Raw genomic sequence first — 14539 nt, 5'->3', positions numbered from 1 at the left:
GGGTCCACTTAGTGTGTGCTTGGGCTGAGCAATGAAGCATTTTTGTGTAGAGACCTTTTCTGGAGTTAAACGCCAGCTTTTATGCCAGTTTGGGCGTTTAACTCCAAGTTTTATGCCAGTTCCAGCGTTAAACGCTGGAATTTCTGAGGCTGATTTGCCACGCCGGTTTGGGCCATCAAATCTCGGGAAAAGTATGGACTATTATACATTGCTGGAAAGCCCAGGATGTCTAATTTCCAATGCTGTTGAGAGCGCGCCAATTGGGCTTCTGTAGCTCAAGAAAATCCACTTCGAGTGCAGGGAGGTCAGAATCCAATAGCATCTGCAGTCCTTTTCAGTCTCTGTATCAGATTTTTGCTCAGGACCCTCAATTTCAGCCAGAAAATACCTGAAATCACAGAAAAACACACAAACTCATAGTAAAGTCCAGAAAAGTGAATTTTAGCTAAAAACTAATAAAAATATACTAAAAACTAACTAGATCATACTAAAAATATACTAAAAACAATGCCAAAAAGCGTATAAATTATCCGTTCATCAATGCATCTCTGAAAGGTTGCAGGAGCATTACACAGACCAAAAGGCATCCTCCTGTAGGCAAACACGCCAGAAGGGCAAGTAAATGCTATTTTCTCTTGGTCCTGAGGATCTACTGCAATTTGGTTGTAACCTGAATAGCCATCCAAAAAGCAGTAATAATCATGACCAGCTAGTCTTTCTAGCATTTGGTCTATGAATGGTAAAGGAAAATGATCCTTTCTGGTGGCTGTATTGAGCTTTCTATAGTCAATGCACATACGCCACCCTGTGACTGTTCTTGTAGGAACCAGTTCATTTTTTTCATTATGAACCACTGTCATGCCTCCCTTTTTGGGGACAACTTAGACAGGGCTCACCCAGGGGCTACCAGAAATAGGATAAATAATCCCAGCCTCTAGTAATTTAGTGACCTCTTTCTGCACCACCTCCTTCATGGCTGGATTTAGCCTCCTCTGTGGTTGGACCACTGGTTTGGCATTATCCTCCAACAGGATCTTGTGCATGCATCTAGCTGGGCTAATGCCCTTAAGATCACTTATGGACCACCCCAAGAGCTGTCTTGTGTGTCCTTAGCACTTGAATCAGTGCTTCCTCTTCCTGTGGATTTAAAGCAGAGCTTATAATCACTGGAAAAGTATCACCCTCTCCCAGAAATGCATACTTCAGGGATGGTGGTAGTGGTTTGAGTTCAGGTTTGGGAGGCTTATCCTCCTCCTGAGGAATTTTCGAAAATTCCTTTGTTTCCTCTGGTTCTTCTTGATCAGGCTGAGCATCCTTGAAGATGTCCTCAAGCTCTGATTCTAGGCTTTCAGTCATATTGATCTCTTCCACCAAAGAGTCAATAATGTCAGCACCCATGCAGTCATTTGGTGTGTCTGGATGCTGCATAGCTTTTACAGCATTCAACTTGAACTCATCCTCATTGACTCTCAGGGTTACTTCCCCTTTTTGTACATCAATGAGAGTTCGTCCAGTTGCTAGGAAAGGTCTTCCTAGAATGAGAGTTGCACTCTTGTGCTCCTCCATTTCCAGCACCACAAAGTCAGTTGGAAAGGCGAATGGCCCAACCTTGACAATCATGTCCTCTATTATGCCTGATGGATATTTAATGGAGCCATTAGCAAGTTGGAGGCATATCCGGGTTGGTTTGACTTCTTCAGTCAACCCAAGCTTTCTGATAGTGGATGCAGGTATTAGATTGATGCTTGCTCCAAGATCACATAGGGCTGTCTTGGTGCAAGCACCTTCTAATGTGCATGGTGTCATAAAGCTTCCTGGATCTTGAAGCTTTTCTGGTAAGCTTTTCAAAATGACTGCACTGCATTCTTCAGTGAGAAATACTTTTTCAGTTTCTCTCCAATCCTTCTTATGACTTAAGATTTCTTTCATGAACTTAGCATAAGAAGGTATTTGCTCAAGTGCCTCTGCAAACAGAATCTTTATTTCAAGAGTCCTTAGATAGTCTGCAAAGCGGGCAAATTGCGTATCTTGTTCCGCTTGGCGGAGTTTCTGAGGATAAGGCATCTTGGCTTTATATTCTTCAACCTTAGATGCTGCAGGTTTATTCCTTACAGAAGTGGTTGAAGAAGCCTTTTTAGAGGGATTACTATCAGCACTCTCAGGTGTCTGATCCTCCCTTGGCGTTTGAATGCCAGAATTGGGTGAGGGTTGGGCGTTTAACGCCAACTTCTCTTCCTTTTCTGGCGTTTGAACGCCAAAACTGGGCAGGGAATGGGCGTTTAACGCCAGCTTTCCCCTCTTTTCTGGCGTTTGAACGCCAAAAGTGTTCCTCTTTGGGCTCTTACTGTCCTCAGAGGGATTTTGAACAGTGGTTTGGTTATCCTCTGTCAATTGTTCCTGATTTGGCTTCTTGCTACCTTGAGCAGTGTTATTCAATGTCTTCCCACTCCTTAGTTGAATTGCTTGACATTCTTCTGTTATCTGTTTAGATATCTGCTGTTTTGCTTGATTCAACTGCAGTTCTATGTTCTTGTTAGCAATTTTAGTTTCATGGAGCATCTCTTTAAATTCTGCTAACTGTTTTGTCATCAGGTGTAATTGTTGATTAAGCTCAATCATCTGTTCTTGAGGATTAGGATCAGTGGCTACTGCCATGACTTCCTCTTTTGGAGAGAACTCATTGCTAGAGTACAAATATTGGTTTCTAGCAACAGTGTCTATAAGCTCTTGAGCCTCTTCAATTGTCTTCCTCATGTGTATAGATCCACCAGCTGAGTGGTCTAAAGACATCTGAGCTTTTTCTGTAAGCCCATAGTAGAAGATGTCTAACTGTACCCACTCTGAAAACATTTCAGAGGGGCATTTTCTTAGCATACCTCTATACCTCTCCCAGGCATTATAAAGGGATTCATTATCCTCTTGTTTAAAGCCTTGGATGTCCAGCCTTAGCTGTGTCATCCTCTTTGGAGGGTAAAAGTGATTCAGGAATTTGTCTGATAACTGTTTCCATGTCTTTATGCTTGCTGTAGGTTGGTTATTCAACCACCTCTTAGATTGATCTTTTACAGCAAATGGAAACAGTAATAGTCTGTAGACATCCTGATCCACCTCTTTATCACATACTGTGTCAGCAATTTGCAAGAACTGTGCCAGAAACTCAGTAGGTTCTTCTTGTGGAAGACCGGAATACTGGCAGTTTTGCTGCACTATGATAATGAGTTGAGGATTTAGCTCAAAGCTGCTTGCTTTGATGGGAGGTGTACAGATGCTACTCCCATATGCAGCTGTAATGGGGTTAGCATATGACCCCAGAGTCCTTCTGGACTGTTCAATTCCACTTAGGTCCATGATGGATAAAGGGAAATGATATGGATTGCAAGTAGATAAAAATATATTTATTTTTTATTTTTTTTGAATTAACCGAAAAATAAAATAAAAACAAAAGGAAAATAAAATAAAAAATTCAAAAATTAAAAGAAAATAAGATCAAAGCAAATTGAAAACTGAATCAATTAGTTAATCAAAAAGATTTTGAGATTAGCAATTAGAAAGATATGATTGAAAAATTTTTGTGAAAAAGATTTGATTTTTGAAATGAGGAAAGAGAAAAACAACAAAATGATACCAAACTTAAAATTTTTAGAAAATCAAACACTAATTTTCGAAAATTTTAAGGGAAAAACACAAAGAGAACACCAAACTTAGAATTTTTACGGATCAAAAAGGGACTAAAGACATGCAAATTCGAAAATTAAAAGAAAAAAAACAAAAGCATGCAATTGACACCAAACTTAAAATATGAAACTAGACTCAACTAAAAGACTCTAAACCAACAAAAATAAAACAGTCCTAATCTAAGCAACAAGATAAGCCGTCAGTTGTCCAAACTCGAACAATCCCCGGCAACGGCGCCAAAAACTTGGTGCACGAAATTGCAATCACACTTTTGCAACCCCGCACAACTAACCAGCAAGTGCACTGGGTCATCCAAGTAATACCTTACGTGAGTAAGGGTCGATCCCATGGAGATTGTCGGCTTGAAGCAAGCTATGGTTATCCTGTAAATCTTAGTCAGGATATCAGAAATTATCAGGATTGATTGTGAAAGGCAAAAGAACATGAAATAAGTACTTGTTTTGCAGTAATGGGGAACAGGTTGAGGTTTTGGAGATGCTCCATCTTCTGAATCTCTGCTTTCCTACTGTCTTCTTCTTCAAGCACACAAGGCTCCTTCCATGGCAAGCTGTATGCAAGGGTTTCACCGTTGTCAGTGGCTACCTCCCATCCACTCAGTGGAAATGTTCAACGCACCCTGTCACGGCACGGCTATCCATCTGTCGGTTCTCAATCAGGTTGGAATAGAATCCAGTGATTCTTTTGCGTCTGTCACTAACGCCCAGCCCTCAGGAGTTTGAAGCTCGTCACAGTCATTCAATCATTGAATCCTACTCAGAATACCACAGATAAGGTTTAGACCTTCCGGATTCTCTTGAATGCCGCCATCAGTTCTAGCTTATACCACGAAGATTCTGATTAAAGAATCCAAGAGATATCTACTTAATCCAAGGTAGAACGGAGGTGGTTGTCAGGCACACGTTCATAGTTGAGAATGCTGATGAGTGTCACGGATCATCACATTCATCCGGTTTAAGAACAAGTAATATCTTAGAATGGAAGCAAGCATGATTGAATGAAAAACAGTAGTAATTGCATTAATCCATCAAGACACAGCAGAGCTCCTCACCCCCAACCATGGGGTTTAGAGACTCATGCTGTGGAAGGTACACCAAGAAACGTGTAAAGTGTCATGAGGTACAGATACAATGTCAAAAGATCCTATTAATAGTGAACTAGTAACCTAGGGTATACAGAAATTAGTAAATGACGTAAAAATCCACTTCTGGGTCCACTTAGTGTGTGCTTGGGCTGAGCATTGAAGCTTTCATGTGTAGAGACTTTTTCTGGAGTTAAACGCCAGCTTTTATGCCAGTTTGGGCGTTTAACTCCAATTTTTATGCCAGTTCCAGCGTTAAACGCTGGGAATTCTGAAGCTGATATGAAACGCCGGTTTGGGCCATCAAATCTCGGGCAAAGTATGGACTATTATACATTGCTGGAAAGCCCAGGATGTCTACATTCCAACGCCGTTGAGAGCGTGCCAATGGAACTTCTGTAGCTCCAGAAAATCCACTTCGAGTGCAGGGAGGTCAGAATCCAACAGCATTTGCAGTCCTTTTTAGCCTCTGAATCAAATTTTTGCTCAGGACCCTCAATTTCGGTCAGAAAATACCTAAAATCACAGAAAAACACACAAACTCATAGTAAAGTCCAAAAAAGTGAATTTTAACTAAAAACTAATAAAAATATAATAAAAACTAATTAAAATATACTAAAAACATACTAAAAACAATGCCAAAAAGCGTATAAATTATCCGCTCATCAGTTTCCATAAGGTTCACCCATGTAATTAACCTCTGCCATGGCAAGGTTCTCAGGATCATAAGCTTCTTCAGAAGCTGCCTCTTTAGTACTGTTAGATGCATGTTGCCATCCATTCAGACTTTGAGAGATCATGTTGACTTGCTGAGTCAACACTTTGTTCTGAGCCAATATGGCATTCAGAGCATCAATTTCAAGAACTCCTTTCTTCTGAGGTATCCCATTATTCACGGAATTCCTCTCAGAGGTGTACATGAATTGGTTGTTTGCAACCATGTCAATGAGTTCTTGAGCTTCTGCAGGTGTTTTCTTTAGGTGAATGGATCCACCTGTAGAATGGTCCAATGACATTTTCGAAAATTCAGATAGACCATAATAGAAGATATCTAATATGGTCCATTCTGAAAACATGTCAGATGGACATCTTTTGGTCAGCTGCTTGTATCTTTCCCAAGCTTCATAGAGGGATTCACCATCTTTTTGTTTGAAGGTTTGAACATCCACTCTCAGCTTGCTCAACTTTTGAGGAGGAAAGAATTTATCCAAGAAGGCAGTGACCAGCTTATCCCAGGAGTCCAGGCTATCCTTGGGTTGTGAATTCAACCATATTCTAGCTCTGTCTCTTACAGCAAAAGGGAAAAGCATGAGTCTGTAGATTTCAGGATCAACTCCATTCGTCTTTACAGTTTCACAGATCTGCAAGAACTCAGTTAAAAACTGATAAGGATCTTCAGATGGAAGTCCATAAAACTTGCAGTTTTGTTGCATTAAGGCAACTAGCTAAGGTTTCAGCTCAAAGTTGTTGGCTCCAATGGCAGGAATGGAGATGCTTCTTCCATCAAACTTGGACGTTGGTTTTGTGAAGTCACCAAGCATTCTCCTTTCATTATTATTATTTTCGGCTGCCATCTCCTTCTCTTGTTCTAAAATTTCTAAAAGGTTGTTTCTGGATTGTTGTAACTTAGCTTCTCTTAATTTTTCTTCAGAGTCCTTTTAGGTTCTGGATCAATTTCAACAAGAGTGCCTTTATTCTTGTTCCTGCTCATATGAAAGAGAAGAAAACAAGAAAAGAAAGTGGAATCCTCTATGTCACAGTATAGAGATTTCTTTATGTTAGTAGAAGAAGAAAGGGATAAGAGTGAAGAAGAATGGGTTCGGATTTTTAGATGAAGAGAGGTGAAGAGAAGTGTTAGTAATTAAATAATTAAATAGAATAAGAGAGAAGAGATAGAAAATTCGAAAATAATTTAAAAAAAAGGGTTAGTGATTTTCGAAAATTATAAATAAGATAAGATTAAAATTAAAATTTAAAACAATTAAAAAGAATTTTTGAAAAAGAGAGAAGTATTTTCGAAAATTAGAGAGGGATAGGTAGTTAGTTGGTTTTGAAAAAGATAGGAAACAAACAAAAAGTTAGTTAGTTGATTGAAAAAGATATTAAAATCAAATTTGAAAAAGATAAGAAGATAAGAAGTTAGATAAGATATTTTGAAATCAAATTTTGAAAAAGATAAAATTTTTGAAAAAGATAAAATTTTTGAAAAAGATAAGATAAAAGATAAAAAGATTTAATTCAAAAATTTAAAATTACTTACTTCACTAACAAGAAACTACAAGATAAGATTCTAGAACTTAAAGATTGAACCTTTCTTAACAAGAAAGTAACAAACTTCAAATTTTTGAATCAATCACATTAATTATTAGTGAATTTTCGAAAATGTGATAAAAAGATAAGAAAAAGATTTTGAAAAATATTTTGAAAAATATTTTTGAAATTTTCGAAAAATAGAAAAAAAAATGAAAAAGATATAATTTTTGAAAAAGATTTTGAAAAGATAAGATTTTTAAAATTCAAAATTTGACTTGACTTGTAAGAAACAACTAATTTTGAAAATTTTTGACTAAGTCAACTCAAATTTTCGAAAATTATGAGAAAAATAAGGAAAAGATATTTTTTGATTTTTGAATATTTTAATTATGAGAGAGAAAAATACAAACATGACCCAAAACATGAAAATTTTGGATCAAAACACATGATGCATGCAAGAACACTATGAATGTCAAGATGAACACCAAGAACACTTTGAAGATCATGATGAACATCAAGAACATATTTTTGAAAAATTTTTGATGCAAAGAAAACATGCAAGACACCAAACTTAGAAATCTTTAATGCATGAACTCTAACAAACGAAAAATGCATATGAAAAACAACAAAAGACACAAAACAAGAAATCATCAAGATCAAACAAGAAGACTTGTCAAGAACAACTTGAAGATCATGAAGAACACTATGAATGCATGGAATTTTCGAAAAATGCAAGAAAAAATTTTTAAAGCATGCAATTGACACCAAACTTAAAAATTGACTCAAGACTCAAACAAGAAACACAAAATATTTTTAATTTTTATGATTTTATGATTTTTTTGGATTTTTATTAAATTTTTTTTTCGAAAATATTTTTGGAAAAAATGAAAAAGAAAAATTTTGAAAAAGTTTTTGAAAAGAAAATTACCTAATCTGAGCAACAAGATGAACCGTCAGTTGTTCATACTTGAACAATCCCCGGCAACGGAGCCAAAAACTTGGTGGACGAAATTGTGATCACATCAATGTAGTATTCTTTGTTGTTGTATGGAATCATTATTGTGGCACTTATGTGTGGACACAACTCCGTTCAACTTAACCAGCAAGTGTACTGGGTCATCCAAGTAATACCTTACGTGAGTAAGGGTCGATCCCACAGATATTGTTGGTATGAAGCAAGCTATGGTCACCTTGTAAATCTCAGTTAGGCAGATTAAATTGGTTTATGATGAGTTCGAAAATTAATAATAAATAGAAGATAAAAGGGATAGAAATACTTATGTAAATCAATAGTGGGAATTTCAGATAGGCGTATGGAGATGCTGTGCTCCTCTTGAATCTCTACTTTCTTATTACATTCATCCAATCCTTCTTACTCCTTTCCATGGCAAGCTGTATGTAGGGCATCACCGTTGTCAATGGCTACATCCCATCCTCTCAGTGAAAATGTTCCTATGCTCTGTCACAGCACGGCTAATCATCTGTCAGTTCTCAATCAGGTTGGAATAGAATCCCTTGATTCTTTTGCGTTTGTCATCACGCCCAGCCTTCAGGAGTTTGAATCTCGTCACAGTCATTCAATCCCAGAATCCTACTCGGAATACCAAAGACAATGTTTAGACTTTCCGGATCCTCATGAATGCCACCATCTATCTAGCTTATACCACGAAGATTCTGTTGGAGAATCTAAGAGATATGCGCCCGGCCTAAGGTAGAACGGAAGTGGTTGTCAGTCACGCGCGTTCATAGGTGAGAATGATGATGAGTGTCACGGATCATCACATTCATCAAAGTGTTGTGCAACGTATATCTTGGAATAAGAATAAAAGAGAATTGAATAAAAAGTAATAGTAATTGTATTGAAATTTGAGGTACAGCAGAGCTCCACACCCTTAATCTATGGTGTGTAGAAACTCCACTGTTGAAAATACATAAGTGAAAGGTTCAGGCATGGCCGAATGGCCAGCCCCCTGAATGATCAAGAGACCGAATGATCAAAGATTACAAAGTCAAAAGATTAAACTGTCAAAAGATGTCTAATACAATAGTAACTTATCCTATTTATACTAGACTAGCTACTAGGGTTTACATGAGTAAGTAATTGATGCATAAATCCACTTCCGGGGCCCACTTGGTGTATGTTTGGGCTGAGCTTGATATATCCACGAGCTGAGGCTTTTCTTGGAGTTGAACGCCAAGTTATAACGTGTTTTGGGCGTTCAACTCCGGATCATGACATGTTTCTGGCGTTTAACTCCAGACAGCAGCATGTACTTGGCGTTCAATGCCAAGTTACGTCGTCAATTTCCGAATAAAGTATGAACTATTATATATTGCTGGAAAGATCTGGATGTCTACTTTCCAACGCCATTGAGAGCGCGCCATTTGAAGTTCTGTAGCTCCATAAAATTCATTTCGAGTGCAGGGAGGTCAGATTCCAACAGCATCAGCAATCCTTTTGTCAGCCTTTTTCAGAGTTTTGCTCAAGTCCCTCAATTTCAGCCAGAAATTACCTGAAATTACAGAAAAACACACAAACTCATAGTAAAGTCCAGAAATGTGAATTTAACATAAAAACTAATGAAAACATCCCTAAAAGTAGCTTGAACTTACTAAAAACTACCTAAAAACAATGCCAAAAAGCGTATAAATTATCCGCTCATCAATAGAAAACCGCATAAGAAATTTGCACGAGAGGTCGTTGAAGCTGGTGACCAACCTTGGGGGGAGGCTATCGAACCACTTCATCGCCGCCTTTGTCAAAGTCGTTGGAAAGGTTTTGCAGTGGGTAGCATCAGAGGTGTCGGCTAAGTACATCTGACTTTTGAAGTTGCTCAGGTGATGCTTTGAGTTAGTGGTCCCATCGTACAGATCCATGTTAGGGTCTTTGAAGTTCCTTGGAACTTTTGCCCTCAAGATATTTTCACTAAACGGATCTTCTTCCCCAAATGGGGGTATCTTCTCGGTTAGCGCGAGAGCCCCTACCTAAGAGATTGGATTCCAACCTTAAGAGCTTTTCTTCAAGCTCTTTTCGCCGCTCAACCTCTCTCTTTAGGTTTCTCTCTGCTTCTCGTTATTGCTCTAGTTCTTGTTCCAGCTGCTCCAACCGTCCTTGATGGACGTGGAGCAATCCCATGAGATCGGCAGCATGAGGTTGTCCCCCTTTTCCTGGTTTGTGTACTCCTGAGGAGATTCCCCTTGGATCTTTCACACCTGAGGGACCTTCTCGGTGCTGACCGTCTGCTCCTTGCAGAGATATTACAACTCTGTCGTTGTTGACTGCATCTTGCTATTTTTGCTCAGATTCTAACGTAGTATGTCCGTTATCATTCTGATCATCCGCCATTATGCACTAATCTCCCAGGTCCCCGACAACGACGCCAATGTTCCGGGGCTTACCTAGAACCGGATGGTGGTTGGGCTTGTTTTTGAGGCCCAAGCGCTAGAGGAGGGTGGTCTTCGACTTAGTTTACGTCTGGGAGCTGCCGTCCGAGTTGTGTATGTGAAAGAATGGGGGGTAGTACCTGCAAAGACACTCCGATGCCTAAGTTAGCAAGGGGTAAGCAGGTTTAGAGTATTGGAACTTAGAGATACCTGAGGGGTGTCAGTGTATTTATAGTAGTGATCTAATAACCACTGTTGGTGTAGTTCCACTTCTGAAGGTGGATAACCGTCCCTTTATGTTAGGATTGTTAAGATATTGCTTCTGGAGGTGGATGAGAAATTTTAGGGGACAGTTACTTATTTGAATAAGTGTTATCTGCTAGCTCATGTCGTGCCCGACCTCTTTGGAGAGGGGCTCATGCAGAGTCCGACCTCTTTAGATGAGATCGGGTAAGTGGTGAGGATCAATCTTTAGGTTGAGTCTTTTTGCTTACTTAGATCTAGACCATAATGTTTAGGTTAAGGTATGAACAATTTTATTATTACTTTATTGTGTGTGTGTGGGGGGTGGGGGGTAAGAATTTGATTATTTTATACGGATTCTGGATTACTTCGTTATATTATGTGAAGACCGAAAAGAGTTCGATTCTTGTATAATATACGTTAATTATTGTGGTTGCATCAAAATAATCCGTGTCAAAGAACAAATTTGCTTATGGTAAAAGTTTTGATTATTCTTTTACGGAAAAAAAATTGATAATTTTATTTCTTGTTGCAAAGAGTTTCATCATTTTGTTAGAAAAATAAACTAAATATGTATAAATATATATAAGTACATAAGAATGATTTTTTAGTATTTATAGATCAGTTTTATTATCTAAATGATATATATGCCTGAGTAAAAAGATTCTAAAATAAATGAGTGCAAGTGAATAATAAAAAAGAAAAGAAAAATATCAATAAATCATTTGTCATCTATTAGAATAATTTGATGTGGCACAATGAGGTAAAACTAAATAATAAAATTTATTCAAAGATTACATGGAACTTATTTTAATTAGATTAATACGTGTATTAAATATAATAGGAATAATTGGAGTTTTATTTTAACATTTTCTATATCTAATATTAAGGTATATAAAATTATTTTGGCAATTAATACATAAATCTTATATTCAAATGAGAAATAATAATGATAAGCTATAATAAACTATTTTCCATAAAATTTAATAGTTGTGTGGATAAAGGCTATGTTTTGCTGGTGAAAGCGAATAGCCTGGTTAAGATGAGAAATGAATGGTACGAATAAGTGTTGAGTGTGCCACGAATTAAAGGAAAAATAATGGTTTAATGAGTTAATGAAAAAGCCAGAAGAAAGAAAGAAAATGAGTTAATGAAAAAAGCTAGAAGAAAGGGTCCTATTGGCTTATAGTGATTTTACGAGCAAGAACTCTATAATATATTCACGTGACATTTTTAAGTGTGTCTCTAGCTTTGTCTCTTTGTAAAGAAAATAAAGTTTTTATTATTGTTTAAGAGGTCGAAACTTATTAAACAATATTTCAAATGCATTGTGGGTTAGTCATCCCAAAAAAAATGCATTGTTGGGTTTATATCAGGGTTTTAGAACTGAATCGATTATTAAATTGATAAAAATAAAAATTTAACGGTTTAAAGAATTAATTAAAGTCTAATACGAATTGAACTAAATATAATAAAATAATTAATTATTTATAAAATATATTTTTTATGTTTTTTATTCTAAACTAGATAATAGTTAAAACATGAATTGATTTAACTTACTGATTTTTTTATTGATTTCTTTTTAACTGATTTGTTGATATTCGATTTTTACTCTAAATAAATCAGTTTGGTGGTTAGTTCTTAATAACCTAATTAAACTAGCTAGTTAAATTCAAATCTCAGAATTATAATTATATTTTTGGTTTAACTTTTATATTTTTCGCAATTGCTTTCATCTCCTAAATAACTCGGACTATATTATATAACTTATGTTACATAGTTGATCCCAAACCCGGATAAAGGAGAAAAGTTGCGTTAGATTTTCGATAACAAGTATAAAAACTTAATCAAATCTTCATTACATGAACCAAAGATATTGTTGCACTAAAACTAAGTCGTTGTCCCGAAACAAAACGGTTATAGTTCGAGTAGACAAGTACAGTGTCAAATGAATAAGAGTTACCGCATCGGTGAACAAGTATAGTGTAAGATAAGAAAGGATTTCCATGTTTTTTTGAACGAATACGGGTAAATAAGTTAGTTCACCAAGAAAAAGATAAAGATAAAATCATAGGTAACAAAAAGCTACGGTTTAGACCATGGAATATAAACACACTAACAGAAAAGTCTAAGAAAGTAGTGGACACAATGACAAAGAGAAAGATTAACATAATTTACTTGCAAGAAACAAAATGGATGGGGATGAAGACAAGAAAATTAGATACTTCAGGGTTTACGTTCTGGTATACAAGAATTGTGAAAAATAGAAATGGAGTAGGCATTATTGTGAATAAAGTAGTGGAAGAAGGATATGATAGAGATCAAAAGGATATGCGATTGGATCATCGTTTTAAAACTTGTGGTAGAAAGGGTGCTTTTTCATGTGATTAGTGCTTATGCACCGCAAGTAAGTCTGGAAGAACAACATAAGAAGAGGTCTAGAAGGAGCTGAAATGTATAATCTAATACATATCTTTAGAAGATAAAGTAGTATTTTTACACGTAATACTATTACAGGATAATATAAATCTTTTGAAATTACGTAGATCCTGATATTATAGATTATGATACAAAAAACTTATAGCATTAAACTACATTTACAAATTGGTTGTAAGAGACTAAAGTCTCCGTCGGCTAAAAAGTCCAGTGTTTCTATAAATAAAAATAAAATTAAATAATAAGTTTTTAGTTATTATTTTCATATGAAAGAGTTTAATTTTTTTACTAATAATCAATTTTAACATTCGTTATCTAAAATTTAAAAGAATTTAACGTGTATATTTTTATATTTGATTAGGTGTTAAATTTGTTGCACAAATAAAAATAATTAATTTTAATGCTTACTATTTAAAAATGATATTTTTTCTATATATTAAAATAAGATATTAGCATAAAAAAATTTATATTGATAGTTATAAAATTAATTTAATTTTTTTAAAATAATTGAATTTTGATTCTAACTTTTAATCACAATATTAATATTTTTTAAATTATATATAATAAATATATGAAGAAAAAGAAGTGAAAATATAGATTAGAAAGATAAGGAGTAAAAAATTTAAAACTAAATAAAAAATGTGCATATAATAATATTTTTTATTTAAATTATATTATTTTGTTAATTTTATTTTTTGTAGAACAGAAAGATAGAGAAAAATAGAGAATAAGAGAAAAGAGAGGGAAAGATAAAGAAGAAGAATGAGAGAAGGGGTTTGTTAATTTTGAAAGCTAAGAAAAAAATTTATTTTAATTATAATAAAAAATATCTGGTGACACATTTTGATTTATCAAATTACTAATATAAAATATGAATTATAAATTATATATAGAGTGGGAAGCAAGGAGAGAGAGAAATAGAAAAAAAGGGAGGTAGATAAGAGAATATAAGAAGGATGTTTACTAATTTTGGAGAAAAATATTTTCTCTAAATTTTAATAAGAAAGTATCATGTGATACATTTTAGTTATTAAATTAGTTTGTAATATATAAATATAATATATAATATAACTATATTTCAATTTTAATATTTTAATTTTAATTTAATTTGAATGCAATTAGAGAATATCATGTTGTATATTTTAATTGTCAAATTTATAATTATTCATTGATAATGATATATAAGAGAGATGAGTGAGTGAAGGAATAAGAGAGATAAAGAAAGGAAGAGGAAAGAGAGAAGAGGAAAGAGCTCTTTAATTTTGGAGGGAAAGATTTGATTTCAATTGCAATGAGAGAGTGACATGTGGCACATTTTGGTTGTAAAATTAGTAATTAATATATAATAGATAATAGATATATAATAGAATAATAGATTAATAATGATATATAAGAGAGATAGAATGAGGGAAGGAATGAGAGAGATAGAGAAAGGAAGAGAGAAGAGGG

Source organism: Arachis hypogaea, chromosome 7, assembly GCF_003086295.3.
Source record: "Arachis hypogaea cultivar Tifrunner chromosome 7, arahy.Tifrunner.gnm2.J5K5, whole genome shotgun sequence".
Classification (NCBI taxonomy): Eukaryota; Viridiplantae; Streptophyta; class Magnoliopsida; order Fabales; family Fabaceae; genus Arachis; species Arachis hypogaea.
This window is presented reverse-complemented; position numbering follows the sequence as displayed.